Source organism: Delphinapterus leucas, chromosome 5 (genome assembly GCF_059928025.1).
Source record: "Delphinapterus leucas isolate spDelLeu-1000000601 "Yukka" chromosome 5, BTC_Dleu_Yukka2, whole genome shotgun sequence".
NCBI lineage: Eukaryota > Metazoa > Chordata > Mammalia > Artiodactyla > Monodontidae > Delphinapterus > Delphinapterus leucas.
Window position 1 is genome coordinate 65355136 of NC_143133.1, and position 22122 is coordinate 65377257.

General features: G+C 41.2%; 1 protein-coding gene across 10 annotated transcripts in view; it reads right to left on the minus strand.

Moving 5' to 3' along the window:
* Positions 1 to 22122, minus strand: part of APBB2 (amyloid beta precursor protein binding family B member 2) — a 379608-nt gene that overhangs the window by 334204 nt on the left and 23282 nt on the right. For 4 of the 10 annotated variants that reach the window (XM_089911831.1, XM_089911830.1, XM_089911823.1 and 1 more), the window contains exon 1: positions 12420 to 17499. The exons of 2 other annotated variants lie outside the window; for them this stretch is intronic. The gene's annotated coding sequence lies outside the window, so the exon portion shown is untranslated. Of the gene's footprint in view, positions 1 to 12419; positions 17503 to 22122 lie in introns of those variants that run through there. 4 more of the 10 variants (XM_089911832.1, XM_089911827.1, XM_089911828.1 and 1 more) reach the window with 2 other exon arrangements.

Consider the following 22122-nt stretch of genomic DNA (forward strand, 5'->3'; position numbering starts at 1 on the left):
ACTCAGCCATAAAAGGAAATGAAATCAAGTTATTTGTAGTGAGGTGGATGGACCTAGAGTCTGTCATACAGAGTGAAGTAAGTCAGAACGGGAAAAACAAATACCGTATGCTAATATATATATATGGAATCTAAGGAAAAAAAAAAAGGTCATGAAGAACCTAGGGGTAAGACGGGAATAAAGACACAGACCTATGGGCTTCCCTGGTGGCCCAGTGGTTGAGAATCTGCCTGCCAATGCATGGCACACGGGTTCGAGCCCTGGTCTAGGAGGATCCCACATGCCGCGGAGCAACTGGGCCCGTGAGCCACAATTACTGAGCCTGCGCGTCTGGAGCCTGTGCTCCGCAACAAGAGAGGCCGCGATAGTGAGAGGCCCGCTCACCGCGATGAAGGGTGGCCCCCGCTTGCCACAACTAGAGAAAGCCCTCGCACGGAAACGAAGACCCAACACAGCCATAAATAAATAAATAAAGCAAACTGTCAACAAGTAAAAATAAATAAACACTATTAAAAAAAAAAAAGACACAGACCTACTAGAGAATGGACTTGAGGATATGGGGAGGGGGAAGGGTAAGCTGTGACAAAGTGAGAGAATGGCATGGACATATATACACTACCAAATGTAAGGTAGATACCCAGTTGGAAGCAGCCGCATAGCACAGGGAGATCAGCTCGGTGCTCTGTGACCACCTAGAGGGGTGGGAAAGGGAGGGTGGGAGGGAGCGAGACGCAATAGGGAAGAGATATGGGAACATATGTATATGTATAACTGATTCACTTGGTTATAAAGCAGAAACTAACACACCATTGTAAAGCAATTATACTCCAATAAAGATGTTAAAAAAAAAAAAGCAAACCAAAAAACCTTATTTTTTATACAGACTGCCTGAAAAAGTGAAATAATAATATCACTTCTCATGGTAACTTTTAAATAACTAAAATAGCTATTTTATCCCCTGAATTTCAAATCCTGTATCACACTAGCTTTAATGTAAACACGAAGAGTAAACTCCAAATATTTTTAGAACCAACAGAAAGTTATAACTTTGAGGTTGATTCCTTTCACTTAGGAATGTTCCTAAATGATCCCTTAAAGCGTACCTATTTTTTAGAGGACTATATTAAATCCAGGTGTTTAAGTATATATCAAGGTTAACATAATGTCCACCTTCTGGGCGTAATTCTGGATTCTCATTTTTCTTTCTAAGTTTTATTTTACAAAGGATTTTAAGTGGGTATATTTTCCCTTCAGCCCCATTTTCAGAAAGTTTCACCATCGGAGTAATAAACCACTTCCCTAAACCATTACATCTTGAATACTTCCCCCACAAAAAAAGCAAGTATTTTGTATTTTAATTGACCATTTGAGATGTCTGCAACACATGCACATAAAGGAAGACAGTTTGAGATTTGGAATCCAAAGAACCTCAGGTGTGCGAGTTTTAGCTGTGTATCACTCGTAAATCGCTTGTCTATTCCCTCACTGTACGTTCGGGTCACATTAGCACCTGTCTCTCGGGAATGCTGCAGAACTATCTCTGATTCTCTGATCCTCCAATGCCAACTGGGCGTCCTACAATTCAATTTCGACACCAACTACCCAGAGGGAGCATCAGACCCCCAAGTTTAAGGGCTCACTCCTACAAGACTGTCCTCATTTCAGATGCCAGTGACGAGCACCCAGTTCCCAGGTCACCTGTATTTCTATCTGACTTAGCCCACAACACCTACCCCCTCAGGTTCACGAGAACAGCTCACAGAACTCAGGATAACACTCTACTTACATTTAGTAGTTTATCACATAGGACACAACTCAGGAACAGCCAAATGGAAGAGCCACACAGGGCAAGGTCTGAGGGGAGGGGGTACACAGAGTTTCCATGCCCCCTCTGGGTGCGCCGACACCACAATGTGTTCACCAACCCAGTCATTTGGGGGTTTTACGTAGGTTTCATTGCCTAAACATGAGTGATTAAATCACTGGCACTTGGTGACTGAACTTAATCTCTAGTCCCTCTCTTCTCCCCCACCCCCCCGAGTTCAGGGAGGGGCTGAAGCTCAAGCATCTAATCAATGAGGCTTGGTGTTTCTGGTGCCCAGCCCTCATCCTGAAGCTACCTAGCAGTGTCCTTCCATCCCTTAGCCAGAAATCATCTCATTAGCATACATAAGACATTCTGACCACTCAGGGATTCCAACGGTTCTAGGAGCTCTGTGCCAGCAACCTGGGACAAAGACGAAATATTAACTTTTTGTTACACCACGTGCTGAACATAAATACAAATGGTGGCTATTGGTGTCTTTATTAATACCAAATAGTAGTCAGTCTTGCAGGTGCCTCCCCAGCATTGAATGGCAAACATATGGTTTAAGTGAGACTGCCCACCCCCATCCCTATGCTCCTATCTTCCTTCTAACAGTCAGTGGTTCGAGAATGGACAAATAACAGGAACAAGGAGCCAATGGCATTCCCCTGATCACAGGGAAGGGCTCTGAATTGATCTAATCGGTATGAACCTCAACACTTTTGAACAACAGTTAGGAAAACTCTTTCCCTAGATGTGAACAAGGATACACATCATTCTGGAAGCTACTAGCAGCCATTTTACCACCCTGAAAAAAACACACTGCAAAAGCTGGCAGGAAAGGCCAGTCCCAAAGCAGGGCTTCTCAATAGCCTGTAACAGTCTATTACAAGGTCAGGACAGAAATAAGCATGTTTAGAAACATTTACAGCAACTTGGCAGAAAAGTTTTACATCTGTTGAATTTAACTTTAAAAATATGGGATAGGGCTTCCCTGGTGGCGCAGTGGTTGAGAATCTGCCTGCCAATGCAGGGGACACGGGTTCGAGCCCTGGTCTGGGAAGATCCCACATGCCGCGGAGCAACCAGCCCCGTGAGGCACAACTACTGAGCCTGCGCGTCTGCAGCCTGTGCTCCGCGACGAGAGGCCGCGACAGTGAGAGGCCGGCGCGCCGCGATGAAGAGTGGCCCCCACTTGCCGCAAGTAGAGAAAGCCCTCGCACAGAAACTAAGAGCCAACACAGCCATAAATTAATTAATTAATTAATTAATTAAAATATATATATGGGATATATTTGTCTTTTTAAATTTCATTTTTCTAGTAATTCACTTGTGTTTGTATTGTATTTTATAAAAGTACTGACCTGCACTGGTTTAGAATTTTTTCTTAAAAACTTCCTTTCCAAAAAAAAAAAAAAAAAATTCCTTTCCTCAGATAGCTTGAGAAGCACTTGCCTGAAGATCTGAGCAATGAAGCCACAGCCTTGTTCAAATCATACCTAAACCCGATATGTCGTCTCTACTGTTTAGTTCACTGAGCCAACAGATACTCTACTGCTTAAGCCTATTTGAGTTGAATTTTCTGCCATTTACAATAGAATCTATCCTACCTGATACTGGAAACTGATTACCAACCCAAAGTAAGGTGGAAGAATGGACAAAGATGGAGGTAAGATACAGCACAGGCAAAGGTACCAAGAATTCCAATCATTACATAAAACTCTACATGAAACTGAAGAAGAAAATATCCAGGCAAAGATATATATTCAGATAAAGGCTTTCAGAGCCCTGCAATTAAATGGCCACCTTGATGGATTTCCTTCCTTTAAAAAATGAACCCGTGCAAACATTTCATTGTTTCACTCATTTCAGCAACTGCCAATTTTGAGCCAAATGAATTATCTTCAAGCAAATGTCACACACAGTGGGGAGTGATTTCATTTTCCTAAATTGTTGTCAAACCTTTGAATACTGAAGCTTCCAAAAAAGGAGAATTGGAAAAATGACAGTTTAGAGGTGGGAAAGAAACATGAGTTATTTCAAAGCAGCAGCCTGTGATACAGTGAAATCTTTCTTCTAAAGTGCCTCCATCTAACATTTTTCAAGCTGCAATCATTTCAACTGCTGGCTTTCACTATATTTATGCTAAAATTTAGCTGATTTATTTTAATAGTATTTTACCAGGGTGAAAAGCCAAAAATGAATAGAGGAAAAAAAAGGAAAAGAAAATATTACTGTAGGTTTTAAAGATAAAACTAGAAATGGAAGGAATTAGGAAAGAATGAAGAATGAACTTTGTTAAGAAAATTGTTGACTAGTTTTATCTCTTTTATGAATCTAAAACAACCCTAAAACAGAATGAGGTTACTCTAAGTTAGAAGCCCATGTATAATAGGTGAGGTGAGTAGGTTATGGGGGGAGGCGGGGGAGGTACCCACCCTGTATAATCAGTTCAAGCCCAGGGAACTCCTAAAACCCTTCACAAGATCTGGTAAATGAGGCAGTTAGCAAGGAGTCATAGCCTCCTCCAAAGCTTCCCTCATTGGGGGATCCAGGGACATTTTCCCCAGGAGTCTGAGATCTAGAAACTTTCTATTTGTTTTTTCTTTTTTTTTTTTTGATGTTTTAAAAATTAATACATAATAATATAAGCATACTTTAGGCCATTCACATGCCAACCTTCTTACAGTCAAGTAATCTCAATTCCTACAACTGCATTTATAAGCATGCTGGTACCAAGATCACTCAAAATGACAGCATTTAATTCTTGTTAGTGTTTCTCAAGCCGCAATGCGTGCCCCCAGACATAGTCTCAGAGGCCCACATTATCTGAAGTTTGAGAAGCTTGAGCCTACTTAATACTATCATATCCGTTTGGAAGGAAGAACAAATAAATTACTTTATAGTTAAAAACCGAGGAATGATATGAGGCCCTGAGAAGCACACAAGATCACTTCCACAATATTCCTTACAAAAATACATAACCTTCATTCAGCCATGAAGAAACAGCCAACAAACCCAAAATGAGGGGCATTCTACAAAATAACTGGCCACTACTCTCCAGAGTGTCAAGGTTATGAAAGACAAAGAAAGGTGAGGCATTGCTCCATATTAAGACGACTAAGGCACTATGACAACTGAATATAACATGTAATCCTGGATTGGATCCTAGACCAAAAAGAACATTAATGGGACATTAACTGGCAAAATTTATATAAGGTCCCTGGATAATAATATTAAATCAATGTTTAGTCCCTGATTTTTGATCACTGTACGGTGATTATTTAAGACCCTTACATTAAGAAAATCTAAATGAAGAATGTAAAGGAATTCTTTGTACTTTTTGCTATTTTTTGGAAAGCCTAAAATTATTTCAGAATAAAAAGTTTAAAACACTAAAAAATTTTAAATAGACAAGGAACTGTATGAAACAACAAAAAAGAAACCAAAAGCGGCAAAAACCTGTACAATGTCTATTAATGTCCAGTGGACTAAGGGGTCTCGTCTCCTCTGCAGAGATGGCCCTTATCGAGATCTAACCAATGCATGATGTCACTCTCATTTGGCTTCCCGGGTAGGTTTCCCTCCAGAACTCATGTCCAGACCCCTTTCTGGCTCTAGTCTTTAACATTAACCATCTGATATTTTAGTTTACACGAATCTCTTATGATTTGAGTTAACAAAAGCCCAATCCCCAGAGTCCAATCACCTTACAGGTGTGCTAAGAAAAGAACTGATTCTCCAGGTTATTAAAGCTGAGAGCCAGACCCCAAACTATGGCGATAAAGAGCTACTTGCCGTGGGCCCTGCCCAACAACCATTCTGCAAGCCTGTAACACCCAAAGATCGTTACTGCCCACACTTTCTTGCAAAGATTAACAGGCAGCTCCCAACAAAAAGAATGTACTCAAGGTACAGTCATCTTGTAAAGCAGGAGATGTCAGCAGCCAGCTTTGAATCTTGCTGAATAAAGGATTATGGAGGACAAAACAGCCAAGGGCCAAGAGCCAAACTCATACACAACTCAGCAAAGGTTTAGCAGCCTGTTGGTTTCAACTGAATAACCTTTTTATATGGCTCCCTTAGGACCTATATCCACAGTGGCCTAGAACGATCCTTATGAAAGGTAATCCTATCCATGTCTTTCCCCAACCTAAAACTCTTAGATAGTTTTTCCGTTGCATTTGAAAAAGAAGCCAAAATCCAGGTGGTAGCCTGGTGTCCTGGGCCCTTCCCACTACCCCACACTTCATCAGGGTCCCTCCCCCTTGCACCCTCCAGTCCCTGAGTCAGCCTTGATCTTCACTCCAAAGACTCAGTGCAAACTGTGCTCTTTGTCTAGAATGTCTTCCCACCCCTCTACCCCGACACACACACACACACACACACACACACACACACTTTAGCCTAGCTAACTTCCACTCATCAATATCATTCAGGTTTCAGCTTAAATATCACTTAATCAGCAAAGCTTTCACTGACCAACCTTGAGAACTAATAAGCGCCCTGTTTGGTGGTGTTCTCATAGCACCCTACAATTTCTCTTCATAGAACCTACCACCACTTCTAATTACATAAAGGCTCTTGGTCTCCTGATTAGATTAGGAGCAACCAGAGGGCAGGGACTAAGTCTGATTTGCAAACCACCACATCCCAATGTCTAGCACAGCATTTTGCACTTCAGACACAGGGGTGGATGATCCTGCCCAAGTCCTCGGCTTCTTTCAAGGTTTAAATGAAGCATAGTATGTCAAGCACATAGATACGGTAAGCACTCACTATGTGATAGCTATTAGAATTACGGGGACTTCCCTGGTGGTGCAGTGGTTAAGAATCCGCCTGCCAATGCAGGGGACATGGGTTCGAGCCCTGGTCCAGGAAGATCCCACATGCCACGGAGCAACTAAGCCCGTGCGCCACAACTACTGAGTCTGTGTTCTAGAGCCCATGAGCCACAACTACTGAGCCCACGTGCTGCAACTACTGAAGCCCATGCGCCTAGAGCCCACACTCGGCAACAAGAGAAGCCATGGCAATGAGAAGCCCGCGCACCACAACGAAGAGTAGCCCCCACTCGCCACAACTAGAGAAAGCCCACACGCAGCAACAAAGACCCAGCGCAGCCAAAAATAAGTAAATAAATTTATTAAAAAAAAAAAAGAATTACGTCATGATGCCTTTGCTCTAAATATACTTGAAATTTACAACTGCTTTTTCTTTCACCTGCTGGAGGAGAAAAAAGCCTAGTAAAAGATGCCAAGTTGTCATTTTTTCAATATTTTTTGACTGTCAAGTCAGCTTATTTTTAGGATACTGAAAAACTTCAAACTGCAAGGTATAACGTCAAGAAAGAAAATGCTTCTAAAATTAACACACTACACTTTTTTTACTCTGAGATAAATCTATACTCATCACAGTACATTTTCACTTCCCTCTGTAGCCTTTATTGTTGCCTTCTCTTTCAAACACCTGGTTATTACAGTAAGGGCATTTGCTCCTTTATCAAACAACAAAGACCCCTCTAATAACTTTCAGGAAAATGAGTTTTAACTATGGCCAAAACTTCATTTGCTTGAAAAACTTGCTTCTACCTCAACTATGAACTCATGAAAGTAGGATAAATCACAGCTATCCTGAGCAGTCCTTGTTCATAGGAGAATTTAAAATCATTCACAATTGTTAAGTTAGTGAAAAGATAAAAGTGGGGGATTGAAACACCCAAACTGATCATTTTTTCAAGATATGTTTCACTGTAACAGCAGCTAAATTCTCCTGGGCCCAGGCAATATACTCAGGCAAAGGAAACCAGAGGAGAAATGAGAATTCAAGTGTGCTGCTTCCTTAGAAAAAAACTACACTTTAAAGAACTTGGCTCTAGAAAATGTCTCCACTGAACTTCCAGATATATATATATCTGTGTGTATATATATATATATATATACACACAGATATATATATGTATGTATATATATATATATAAAACATGCAGCAATATCTAGCAGCTGCATGCAAAGCCCAGTGGGTAATTCAATGATGGACAAAGATGGGGGTGGGGGGAGACTTTCCTTCTACCCTCCTAGGTTCGATAGCTAGGTCTACAAAATAAACTGAGAACAGGCAGATTAACAGGAGAAAAGGTCTACAAATTTATTCATTTTTAATATTACACACATGTGGACATCACAGGAAAAATAAAGTGAGTACCCCCAAAAAAGCAGTGAGATTTGAGAGTTTATATACCATCGTGATACGGCAAAGAAAGGGAGGGATGTTTGTTGGCCTCTCAGGGGAGAGTAAATGATTTTTAGGTAAGATGAATGGGCCCTTAGAAGAATAGATGGGAGACATGAGAGTTTGTTATAAAGTCTGTCTGGGTGTGGTGTATGTGAAGAGGTAATCTTCCCCGGTTGATGAAACTCCTGGGGAGAGGATCTGTGACAACTGAGTTCCTTTTGGAGGGTCTGTCTTTAGGTAGATAAGGGGAGTTCAGAGAAAGCCGCGCACTGCATTTGCTGTTTTTCAAGTGCCTTTAGTTTAAAACAATCAATATACCAAAGCGGCACATTTTGGGAGGCATGTCGTGAACTCCTTCAGATGACAGCATGATCCCTATCCTCACAGCCATCGGATAAACAGACACATAATACATACAAATATGCACACACATACATCTGCTACTGTGACTCTCATGAAAGCTAAGAACCTTGGTGGGGGGCAGGGGTGTTTATGCAAAAGCAAAAGCAGCTCTCTTAACTGTTCTCCCCTTTAACCTACTTGCCAGATTAATCAGCACATCCCACTGCCTCTGTAGAGCGTAACTACTGATGTTCCAGCACACCAGCGGCTCACAGCTAGTAAGAGGTGCTACCTGAGCCCAGGGCTTCTCAAGGTGTGGTCCAGAGATGGATGCCAGTCTGCAAACTATTTGTTACCAGCTGCCCAGGAAATGGAGAGTGAGCATTTACAAACGTGGGTAGTCATTACACACAGTTGCCACATCCAAGTGCATGAATAGTGAACTCATCTCAGTGACCAGTTCTGGCGGTGCTGACCTTGTGAGGTGAGCTGCATGAGGCACCAGCTGCCTACTAGTCAAGTGCTGTAGAACCATGTGACCACGAGGAATGGTTTAAGGTTACTTTGTTAATACATTTTAATATAAATGTATTAAAATCCACATCCATTTTTTTCATCAAAAGATCATTTAAATTTGACCATAAGTTTAAAGGACAAGTTGGAACTAGCTACTGAGGAAGAACTGAAGGTGAATTTCGACACTAGAACATCGCTTGCTTCATTTTGAAGAAAAGTGAAAAATGAAGATCTTCAGCTTGCTGAAGCTGCTTTGCCTTTTTTCATCTTCATCAACATCCCTCTACAAGGCCAGTTCCGCTACCATGAGTGTTATTAAAACAAACCCACAACCAGCTTAGATATACGTTATTCATTAACCCCAAGATAAGCTACCACTAACCCAGCCTAGAGTAGATAAACAAGCAAGAAGTTCATTTCTGACACTAAAAATCTTAAGCACTGATATACACAGAGTTTGTTGGAAGTATACATAGGGTATTTAATGTGGAGCATCATCATTTTACTCACAAATTTTGTTTAGTTATAACTGGATTAACAAATTAACAAGAGTAATAGTGACTCTTTATGTGAATTGCCTACACACATGCTTCTGAAGAACATGTACAGATTTTGTAATTTTTTCCCACAATATTTGTTGTGCTTGTACTTACTGAGATGTAATTTTATTTATGTTGTTTCTAAAATGTTAAAAAGAATTAAGGCTTGCATATCATATGTCTTTTTTATTTCTTTCCTTTTTTGTTAATAATAGTATAGGTCCATGACAGATAGAAAATAAAAAGACTAGACCCTCACCATATATAGGTTAAGAAGCAGTGATGTGCTCCCACCAGCAAAGCTGTATCCTCCTCTAGGGTGAGATGTGTTTACTTCTATTTATACCAGTTGTTCTTATAATTTAATTTAATTGTACCCAAACACATAATAAATTGTATATAAATACATAAAATATGAGTTCAGAAAAAATGTTTCTATGAAAATGAAGTTGAACATCTGAATACTGTGGAATAACACAATAAAAGAGTAACACTAAAATAACTGCTGTTATATTAGGCATGAAGAAGTGGCAAAGGATGGGGAGGCAAATCAGAAAAATCTGGAAGGATTCTACATTCCTAGTTCACAAGTATCCTGAAGTTCCAATAACCCTTTAAAGCAAGTCAAACCGAAAACCAGGTGGACCAGACGTCACAGGTTATGGTTTATGTGCCATAAACCAAAAACAACATGGAAACCATTTACCAGGTCCTACCTCAGAAATCAGCAAACAGATGTACATTTATATGTTTGAATTTAAAATAAAATGCTTAAGATATAAATGTAGCTTTTTTTTTTTTTTTTTACACTTCTCCACTTCAACTGAGCAGCTGCTGGTCATGATAATCCCAGATAAGAGAACTTATCCTGTAAATACAAAATTCTGCACAGAATATTCAAGAGATTCTGGCCTCCTGGCTCTATTACTGAGACATAACTGGTAGATGATAAAACGGGGACAAAATACAATGTACAGGAAAGATACACCAATCACAAAAAGTATAAGGACTCCAAAAAGAGGTTGTAACCACATGAAGAAAATGTAACAATTTGTGAAACTGCACAGCATATGTCTCTTTTTAGTAACATTATACCCACACCCAATTCCTACAGAGAATATGCTTTTTAGCAGTTAACAGCATTAACCAAATAAAAGCAGAGCCCTCAGGGGGCTTTCTTTCAAAGGTCAAGAAACAAGCGCAGAATCAAAAAGTAATATATAAAAAGTCCTTCATGAGATACTGCAAAACGTTTTCTCTTACTATCAATATAGAAAGCTGTTTTGAACCATAAACCAAACTAAGCCAAAGCCATAGGTTTAGTTTAATTCTGAACTCAGACTTTTTTATAGCTTATCCACATTGGCCCACAGCTCAGGATTAAAGTTTTAATTTAGCGTTAGGAAAAATAAGCAAAACAAATGAAAAGTACAATAGTGTGATGAGGGAAATTAACATAGGAAGTCTCATTTAGCATTAATGGGTTGAAAAAACTAAAATTATAGGGAAAAAATTTTAAGATTGTATTAATACTCAAATTGAAATGATTTGAACAAAAACTCATTTTGAACTAATAGTCCTACCCCCACTTCAAAGCACTGGGACTTGGCTGAATTAATACAAAATTTCACTGTCGATTATACTACGCAAATGAAATAAAATGGAAACAATATGCAGAAAAAAAGGGGGGGGCCAAAGAACCGTGTAGGGGAGGAAAAATAATTTTCCCTCCACACTCCTGAGTTCTTAGCTGAAACCCTTGTAATAAAAGACAGATTAACAAGAGAAAAGCAAACAGAAACTTATTAACATGTATACTTTGTATACATGGAAGATACCCAGAGGAAAATGAATAACTCAAGGAGGTGCCTTAGAATTCAGACTTAAACACCATCCTAGTAGGGAAAGGGGAGGGGAAAGCTGGCCTCTTAGCGGAAAGTAAATGATTTTCTGGAAAGATGAATGGGCCCTTAGAAGATTAGGCAGGACGTATGATAGTTTGTGACAAAGTCTGTCTGGGGGTGGTATCGACACCTAGGCTCCTCTCCTGCGATAAGAGGCAGTCCTCCCTGGTTGATGAAGCTCCTGGAGTGAGGATCTATGACAACTAAGTTCCTTTTGGAGGATCTGTTTTCAGGCAGATAAGGGGAGTTGGGTCAAAGCCTCTCCCTTGCATCTGTTGTTTTTTTCAAGCGCCTACAGTTCAGAATAATCAATACATCAAAGTGGCATATTCGGAGGTGGCACGTCCTAAACTCCTACAGTCATATTTTGGGGTGGCGTATGCCGCTACCCTCCACATGCAAAGCCTAAACCATGCTGTGGAGGGACACTGGGCCGATGTCCCGGGTCCTGCCCTCCAACTGTGGCTCTACCGATGAATTAGCACCATGACCCTGTTTGCTTTAATTCTCGGCTCCCCATCTGTGATCTCTGGGAGTCAGGTGATGTACACACACCACAGGTGCTACCCACTCTAAGATTCTATTGCCCTGGAACTAAACCTACAACTGAAATGGACTGAAGCTCTTATGGGCAATGGAAGGCAAGAAGCAAACATAAAATCTACTACAGTGACAGATCTGGACACTCACCCACTTGGCTGATAGTTATTCTGGTCATGAAACGAAGGAAAAAATGGGGAGACATGCAGCCTACAAAGCAATGTCAAGGACTACCAAATTTTTATAATTCCTCCTGGCAAAATGATAAAACCAAAATATAACTTAAAAAAAACTGTTGCATTAAAATAGGTTTTCTTCCTTATTTTATAACTGGCAAAAATTTATTTTTAAAAAACACAAAGGAAATATATTGAGACAAGAGATTCACAGTGTTTATGCAAAGATTGCTTTACTGGCATCTTTATCTTCTCTTACAGAATGCTAAATTAATTCTTTCTTTTTAAGTGAAAAGGTGATAACGAAGTAATTAAGAACGTATAATCAGAACTAGACGGCCTGGGTCCAAGTCCCACTTACCAGCTGTATATCCTTGAGCAAGGTTCAGTTTCCTCATCTGCAAAATGAGGATAACATGGTCTCAGCACCTCACATGGCTGTTGAGAGTTCACAGGAGTCAATACATATAAAGCACTAAGCACAGTGTCTCTGGCACACACAAGAACCTATACGTGTTCACTAATATTTTATGGTAACTTCATGTTTAACTAAACACAGATGTTCACTAATATACCAAATGAAAACCAAACAACATCAAGACCCTAGAAAACTGCACATGAAAATATCAACATTAAACATTTAAAACATTAAAATAATTCCAAAATATGACATATATATGTCCTATGACAGATGCATGATATCTATAACAGTAGCTTCATTTAAGTGTTTTCCCAGGCTCCAATCCTTCGTCAATCCATCCTATCCACTAGAGGAAACTTCCTAAAGCAATGCTGGGTTTAAGTCACTCCCTGCAAGAACCTTAACGACTCCATACATTACAGGGTAACCCTCAGACCCCAGAACCAGACTAAATGAGCCACTAGCACACTGTACTTCACAGTATTTACCACAGTTTGTAATTACATACTTGAGTGATTGTTTGGTTAATACCTTTCTCACCACTAGAACGAAAACCCAGGAAGTAAGGCCTGCATTTTACCCACCACTGTCTATCATAAGGCATGGCCTGCTGCAGGTGGCGGTAAGTATTTGATGGATGAATGAATGACCCTCAGCATCCATCAAGGCTCACAGCAACACCTCATAGGTATGACCCTTCATGGCTTGCAAAACACTCATATAAATTTTCTCATCTGAGGCTCACAGTAAGCCTTTAGGGAAGGCAGAGGCCCAAAATTCAGAGCCACCCAAGGTCACATTCAGTAGCAAAGAACCAAAGTGCCAACCCCTAGTCTGGAGTTCCTTCCAGAATATTCTCCTGCCCGAGTTAAATCCAATAAAACATACTAAGACCTCGGCCTGGCCTCACACTTTCCAGCCTCTGTGGTTTTCACTCCTTCCTTCTACTCACCTAGAACTGCCTCCGACCTCTTTTCCTGCTTTTCATTCATTCAGCCAGGATTTATTAAGGACTGTGATTGATGGGCAAACTTTCCTCCTTCCTTCAGGGCCCACTACTGTGTCATATATGTGCCATTTCTAGTGCATGGACATCTGTGTATTTACTCAACAAAATGTCTTTCATTGTACAGACATTTATTTGTTCTTTCAATATAATAGTGAGCACCTACTAACTGTCCTACTGCAGGAGGTTCCAACGAGAACTGCACAGTTGGAATACTGATGTCCTAGTGGTTTGAAAAACTACTGCAGTTTCTAGAAGAGCATAACAATGCAAGTCAGTCTGCTTTAAAAAGCAATACAATTGCAGCCGTTCACAGTCTGAGACATCCCAGATACCTTAATTAAGAAGTAAAGCAGCCACCAATATCCACCAAAATAATATAGATTTTATCAATTTTCATATCATTTTAAAAAGGAATACAGATTAAATTTATGTACCATCATTTAAAAAAAAAAAAGACTCACACAACGACATCCACAAGCAAAGTATCTTCAGGTCTACTCCATCAAAATGGTTTTTGTACATCAGGTCTTTTAAACAGTTATCGGCCCTTCTCAAACTTGTCGGCTCAAAAGCACACACAATTAAAATGGAAACAACAGATTCAGGAATCCGATTCCTCTGAATTACTAGCACAGAACCACAACTCTAAATACTACAGCAATAAACCTGCAATAATCCTCGTGAAATACAGTATCAATTAAATGTTGGTGCAAGAAATGTAATGCAGAATTACTGCCGTATTAACACTCCCTGAAGATAAATCACCAAAGACTTTAAACAAGTGAAAATCAATTCTATGAATATTTAACACAGCTGGCTTTATTTAAAATTTCCCATAACACACACACTGGCATAAAAAAGAGCCGCAAAGGGTTAATAATTTGAGATTATATATGAATTCAGAAGAAAGGAAGACAGCAGCCTAGGAATCTTCCTTTATCTTGGAAATGACAATATTTTACAGCCTCGGGGGGAAAGAAGACAAAACAGTATTCCATAATGTTAACTCATTACAAGATTTAATAGAAACACTACCCAACTAATTTTAATCCTCCTCTTTCTTTCCCACCTAAATTTCACTGCTGAATTTAAGAGGCCAATCTCAGGTAAGACAAAAGGGAAAGTTTCAAGAACACAATAACGAGAGGAATGGACAAAAACCTGAGAAATCATTTGTCTCGAGGGCAAAGGCTTGGGTCTGTGAATCCGTATAAAGCTGTATGTCTGTCTCTACCTCACGATCTCCTACACGGACACAGCTGCTTTCAAACACCGTGGTCCCACAGGTCTTGAACAAGCCTAAGTAAACCTGCAGAATGGTGGGATTGTGCTGGTTTGCTTGCTTGAGGGTCTTTAAAAGTAGAGTGAAACTTGCCCAGGTGTTTTCTTATATCTTCCAATGGACCAAGGGGCCTCCCCACCCCCATTTAAGTCTCCCAATCACCCTGCCTTTCCACACCTTGACCATCTACGAGGCAGTGGTTTATACATCCCACAGAGAAGCCATGACCAGCCTCAAGGAGCCTCATTAGGAAAAGCTTCCCTTTTATTAAATCTAAAGCTCTTCTCGTTGTGCAGTTTAATTCCACTCCCCCCCCACTTTTTTTTCTTCTGTGAACTCAGTAGAAGGGAATAAATCCCTGAAAGAAAAAAATCCCTTTCATCTTACAAAATAATCACATTTGCGAATTCTGTGAGTTAATAGGTGTGCCCTTCAAAGAGGGGAGGACATTAGTGATCAAATTTAATTCTATCATTTATGTTTAAAAGATTCAGACCTAATATGGCCTTGTAGAAACAAAGCATTTAATATCTCCTTGGATTCTGAAATTGTACAGGTCTCCCTGAAAATTTAAGTTCACACCTTCACCTACATTCAGTTCCCAGCAGGTGCACAGAGCTTTTCCTAATAGCTTCACTGAGTCACTGAGGATGTGCAGATACAACCCAAGGCCCTTCTGTTTAACTATTGCGGTTGTCCTTTGGGGTCTTCTGCTTCCTTACCTTGGTGGACTGGGAAGATGACAGGAGATGATATTCAAGTCTGTCAATTACACCTTATGCATAATTCTTGATTTTAACATATGCGAAGGATGAAATTGAGAAGCTACTAAAATTGTTTTTGAATGTAAATTATCCTGAGTGCTAATTATGTACAATTTCTTCATTTTCCTTATTCAAACAAGTGAATCCCAGATAAATTTCCTTTCAGGTCAAATTTTTCTTCCCTTATAAATTCATGACTAATCCTATATAACCCTAAGACTGCCTTACTCACCCCTCAAGAACTCAGTATTACTATATTATCCTGTTAGGAGGAAAGGAGCTAAAACTTGTCTGAGAGGGGCTAACATAACATACTTTGGCATGAAGTTATTATTACCGAGCAGAGTTAAGGTTAAATAACCCTGTAAAAGAAATGGGGAGGGAGCCTGAGAAGTACCTGACCTCCATTCTAAGACAGTTACATAAAGGTTTCCCAAAGGTTTTCCCCTTTCTAGCATACTAGTTACTCCGTACCTCTGGGGTGAACATGGGCCCCCAGCCTCAGCAAGCTAGTCATAAAAGTAAGAGCTGCCTATATTTACAGCCTCTACTTTCTCTCTTCCCACTGAGTTCACCCCAATCAGGCTTTCATCCCTGTCGTTCTATCAAAACTGCTCTTGTCAAAGTCACCAATGGCCTCCATGTTGCTGAAGCCAGTGGTCAATCTGAATCCTTATTCTAATGGATGATTACTCTGTCTTGAAACATATTCATTACATGCCTTCTGAAACCCTGGCCCCCTCTTTCTTTGGGTTCACTTTCTACCTCACTGACTCCTCTTTCTAGGGTCTTCTTTGCTGGTCCCTTCTCATCTTTGAACTCTGGATTCCAGAATCTCTCATGTATCCAATTGCCTGCTCAGCCTCTCTACATGAGTGTCTAACAGGCATCACAAACTTAAGTCCTAAATCAAATTCCTACTATTACGACCTAACTGGCTCCTCCCAAAACCTTGCCCATCTCAGTACATGGCAACTCCATTCTTCCAGTTCAGGAGCCATCCTTGCCTCTGCATTTGTTTCCTCTCTTTCGCTCCCCTCTTCTCTCCACATCTAATCTAATCTAACGGGATAACGGCTCTACCTTATATCGAGAACCTGACCACTCACTACCACCTCTAGCACCTGGCACAGCAAACAACATCTCCTGCCTCAGTTATAGCGATGCCTCTGCTTCCTCCCTTCATTCTAATCTCCACAAAGCAGAGTGATCCTTTGTAAAACATAAATCCGATTATTATATTATTAACCTGTTCAAAACCCTCTAATGGCTTCCTACCTGTTGTGGGTCGAAGTGTTTCCCCCACAAATTCACATGTTGAAGTCTTAACCCCCAATACCTCGGAATGTGACCTTATTTGGAAAGAGGGTCATCACAGATTAATCAGTCGAGGTCCTTAGGGTGGGCCCTAGTCCAATATGACTGAAATTTGGACACAAAGACACACACATAGGGAGAACGCCATGTGAAGATGAAGGCCGAGACCTGCAAGCCAATGAACACCAACTACTGCCAGCAAGTGATCAAAAGCTAGGAGAGAGATGCAACAGAGACTCTCACAGCTATCAGAAGGATCCAACCCTACAATACCTTGATCGTGGACTTAGAACGTCCAGAACTATGAAACAATACATTTCTGGTGTTTTGCCATGCAGTCTGTGGTACTCTATTACAGCAGCCCTAGCAAATTAAAACACCACCTCACACAGAATAAAAGGTGAACTCCGTGCCACGGCCCGAAGGCCCCACATGACTGTACCCTGACTCACACACTGGGCCCCTTGACGTTCCCCCAACAGGCCAGACACACTCCTCCTCAGGGCCCAGCTCTTCCCATAGCCGGCCTGCTCTGCCCCAGCGCCCTCAGTTCCTTTAGATCACTGTTTAAATACCTCCATAAGGCCTTCTCCCTCCAACACTCTCCACTCCCCTCCCAAGCTTTATCTTTCTCCATCACTGTGCTGTCACCTCCAGATACTTTAAACACTTACTGTGATAGACTGGAAGATCCACTGCTAAGACCCGCAGAGCAGCTGCAGGTAGACAGGCTCCAGGGCCCAGCTCCTCGGGGTCAGCTGGTCAGCCTTAGTGCAGAGAGCTTCCGGCCGGAGGCCACACCCCTCCTGGGGCAGCTACACCTGGTAACACACCTGAAAGGAGTGAGGTCATCGCTCAGTGCCGGAACCTCTGCCAGGGAATCCACGTCACTCCAGAGGTCTCCACAGGCTGGTGGGGGCTCTGTCATGTCAAATCTGCATCACAGTTCAACTTCTTTCTCGGCCCAATGCTGCTTCCACCCCCTTCTGTTCACCGTGTTGATCCCAAATAAACATCTTCTTCCCCCAACTCCATCTCAGCGTCTGCTTCAGGAAAACCCAACCCTGAGACACTTGTCTACCTTCCACAACCTGAACGTAATCTTATTGAGGGAAGGGACTTTGGTTCAATGTGTCCCCAAAGCCTAAAATACTACCTGGTACAAAACAGGAAATGACTAAATGGGAATACTGGAAGGAAGGAAAGGGGCGGGGTGGGGAGGGAAGGCATTTCCATCTGGATAGGAGACTAGCCCCTGGATAAAACAAAAGCCTCTTAATATAGTCACAAAGCAAAAGGAATACACACTATCACAATGAAACTAGGCATGAGGTTTCTAAAGCACACATGGCTATATGATCTCAGGGAAACTTCGAAGAAAGTTGTGCACAAAGTTCCTGAGATTCGCTTATTATCTTGAGACTCCTGACTCTTCCCTTCCTCCTAGGATTTTAAATTTTGCAACCTCAAGTTCTACCATCGAGAGGGTTTTCAGGACCCTAACCTTTAGGAAAGATACTGTATAATCACTGTTCAATAGCTTTGTGACATCTTATATGTTAATTCTTAACTCCCACTAATGAGAAACTCTGCTCAGCATTTGATCATAATAAATAGCTTATTATAGCCTTTCTCTTTATTGACTGCGTCTTATTTCAAGCCTCACTCAAGACATTCTTTTTTCTTTCTCAGAGAACTGCCTTTCACTTTATTGCAAGACTAACTGCATTCAGCTCTGGCAAATGATTTTAAATATATTTTCCATGCTCCACAGCTGGCTACTCATTCAGACCCAAATAGAGCTGGTTTCTACCGGGTTCCATATCTCATGCCAATTCAGTCAAGAATATGTGAGGTCTGACTACAAAGTAATAAAGCTGGGAGGGTTGTGTGTGCTTGGTTTATAGAATTACTTTCACTTCTTTACCTATCATTGCACGATGAGATTCTAAGGGAAAAATGTAAAGACATGTTTAACACCAAAACCAACAAAATCACCCCTAAACTAGAGTTACTACTGTTCCACTGGTCTGAACTACTCTAAGACAAATGGTTTTAGAACACTGTGTGCCTACAGCCCAGGAATGTCATACATAGATGTACCTGAAATATTTTATAACCATAAATATGAATAACAGAGTCTTCCCAGTGAGACCCATCTAATTTCATCAGCCTTCTGAAATTACATCTTTCACTAAAGCAGCCTCGGAGCACAAAGGCAATAAGATAACATTAATTAAAATACATAAAACCATCCAGGAGTAGCAAGGAGTATGCGACCTTTTTTTTTAAGGGTAGAAATTGAACTAAAAATAGTAATCAATGTTTTGCCAGCTTAAAAAGCTAGGTCTTAAAAAAAAAAAAAAAAAAGCTAGGTCTTACACAGTGCCTGAAGCTATAACTCTACCAGACCTTCTCCAAGGCAGGATAATAATTAGCATGTTATTATTCATTTGTCTGGTATGCAGCTAACTTTGCAGGGTGCCTGTGCATGCTCACTTTGCAACCGCGAGCTTCAGTTCTCTGCTACCTGTTTGCCATTAAGGAGAATCCAGGAAGTTCCAAAATACAATGTGCCATCCCTTACCGCTATGCCAACAATCGAACCATGCAAAAATGAATCCTAATGAGACCCTCATTATTATCACTGCTGAAGTTCAGCTCTCCACTCCATTTGGAAGACATTTGGGGACTGAAAAGAGAAAACAGATTCCTGGGACATTTCAGAAGACTGGCCATTCCTGTCGATGACCTACCTGGACAAGGCAAAAGAAAAGGATCTTAAACAGGCAGGAAGGTTTCCAGCTTTGGTGCCTGTGGGGACGGTGGTGCTGTTAACGACGGTGGGGAACACAGCAAGTCCTAAAAGGGTTAAAAGGTGGTGGCATCACACATAGCTGGCAGGGGTGTAAACCTGAACAACCACTTTGACTCCATTAAGGCTGGACGACCAGCAATCCCATGCCTAAGAATACACGTGGAAGAAATGCATGGTACGTGTCCACCAAAAGGCATATACAAGAATGTTCATAGCACCATTATTCTCAATAGCCAAAAATCGGGAAACCAACTGTCACCAGTAATGTGAACAAGTGGAAGTATATTCACACAATGGAAGACTACACAGAGCAGAAAAGAATGAACTACTGCAACTCACAACAACATGGGAGGCTGAGCATTAGAGCACCGACATGAAAGAGCACATACTGTATGACTCCAAATATGTGAGGCTCAAAACAGCGAAAACTCGGCTACAGTGACAGAGGTGTAATGGGAGGGACATCCTATGGAAGGGGACAAGAGGAAAGCTGCGGGCAGGATGGAAATGTTCCCTGTCTTAGTCTGGCTAATGGCTACACAGGTGCATACCTATGGGAAAACTCATCCAGCTGTGCACCTAAGATTTGTGTACTTCCCTCTATAGAAGCTATGCCTTAATTTTTAAATTTCACGAGTAAATTAAATTCTCCTAGCCCTGCCGCTTTACAGTGATAACAAATCCCCTCCTCGAAACAACTCACTCACCACAGCTACCTGATAACAAAACAGGCCCACCTCAAAAATCAAGCTACAAAAGCATCTTAACAGACTGAAGTCCTCAGTACAAGTAAATGCACATTTATGAACATCTGTATGTAATTTATGTAACATTGAGCTTGCCCAAGGAAGTCATTACCTAAATGTTCTGGACATGAAGAATCTGGCTCCAGATTCTTCAGGTGTAGAACTGTGGCCCTGACATAGTATGTCATCTCCTCTCTCCTACTTTCTCTAAAACCCCCCAGATGTAATTTATTGATCCTTCTTCTGTGTTAAAGGAACAGGTCTCCATACGCTAACACTGTTTATATGTGAGCCCCAGGGAGACAGGTTGGGGTCAGTGCACTCACTTTTGTCCCCTAAGCACCTTATACACTGCCCTAGCACAGTGCAATAAATGTGTACTGGATTTTGAACAATTCAACACACCTTCAGTAAAATTCTTTTAAACCTTCATGGCTAGGGACTTCCCTGGTGGCGCAGTAGTTAAGAATCCGCCTGCCAATGCAGGGGACATGGGTTTGAGCCCTGCTCCAGGAAGATCCCACATGTCATGGAGCAACTAAGCCCGTGCACCACAACTACTGAGCCTGTGCTCTAGAGCCCACGAGCCACAAATACTGAGCCCGCATGCCGCAACTACTGAAGCCTGCGTGCCTAGAGCCCATGCTCCACAACAAGAGAAGCCACCGCAATGAGAAGCCCGTGCACCACAAGGAACAGTAGCCTCCGCTCGCCACAGCTAGAGAAAGCCCGCGCACAGTAACGAAGACCCAACACAACCAAAAATAAATAAATAAAATAAAAGCTTACTGGCTAAGAAATTGGATTTAAAAAACAAAAAAAAACTGGTAGAATTCTAGTCTCAGCTCAACTACTTCATGTACTAAAATTCTTTAATCTCAAGATTCGTTTCTAGATAACCAGAATATATTTACTTAAATAATATACCTTTCATCCACTGATTACCTCAACAGTAAAATAGGAAAAAGATGAGAAAGACCTGGGGGAAAGAATGAATGTAATTGGAACCTACTATGTGATAGGCCCTCTCTTAGGCACTTTACTTACGCACATTATCACCTACAAACCTCACAACTTTTTAAGGTGGGAATTGATCTCTCCAGTCCATAGATGAAGAAAACTGGGGTGCGACTGGTCCATCATCACAGTTACGTGCAAGAGCTAGGATCTGAGGTAAAGACTGAAGAATACCAAAGCCTCAGACTTTCTCCTAGATGATGATTCTCCCACTGGCATTCCTGAGCTCTCCAAATGGAAACCTGGGGCTCCCCAAGGCTACTTTCATCAGCAAGCTTCACGTGTTCCTTGTGGAGGCTGCTGTTTTCTGCATCATTAATTCTGCAGCTCTCCCAAGACCCAGGTGGGAACAGGACCACCGTTTCTGCTGTTACTGCAGCTGTCTGAAAAATACAGCACAGCCTTGGGCAGGTTGGAAGAGCCTGAGGAGGGGTGGCGGGGGGGCGGGGGGGAGAGAGAGAGAGAGAGAGAACACACACGTGTGCACACAAGCAAGAAGGTGTACGTATGCGTATGAACTCTAATAATAAGGAAGTAAAGATAAATTTTAAGTCATCCAGAGAAGTCACATCAGGATCTAATACATTAGTCTTTACTTACTGGGATATTTGTATATTTGAAATATCTTAAGACAAAAGTTTACAAATAGATATAGATACACAGATATCAATATGATATATAAATACACAC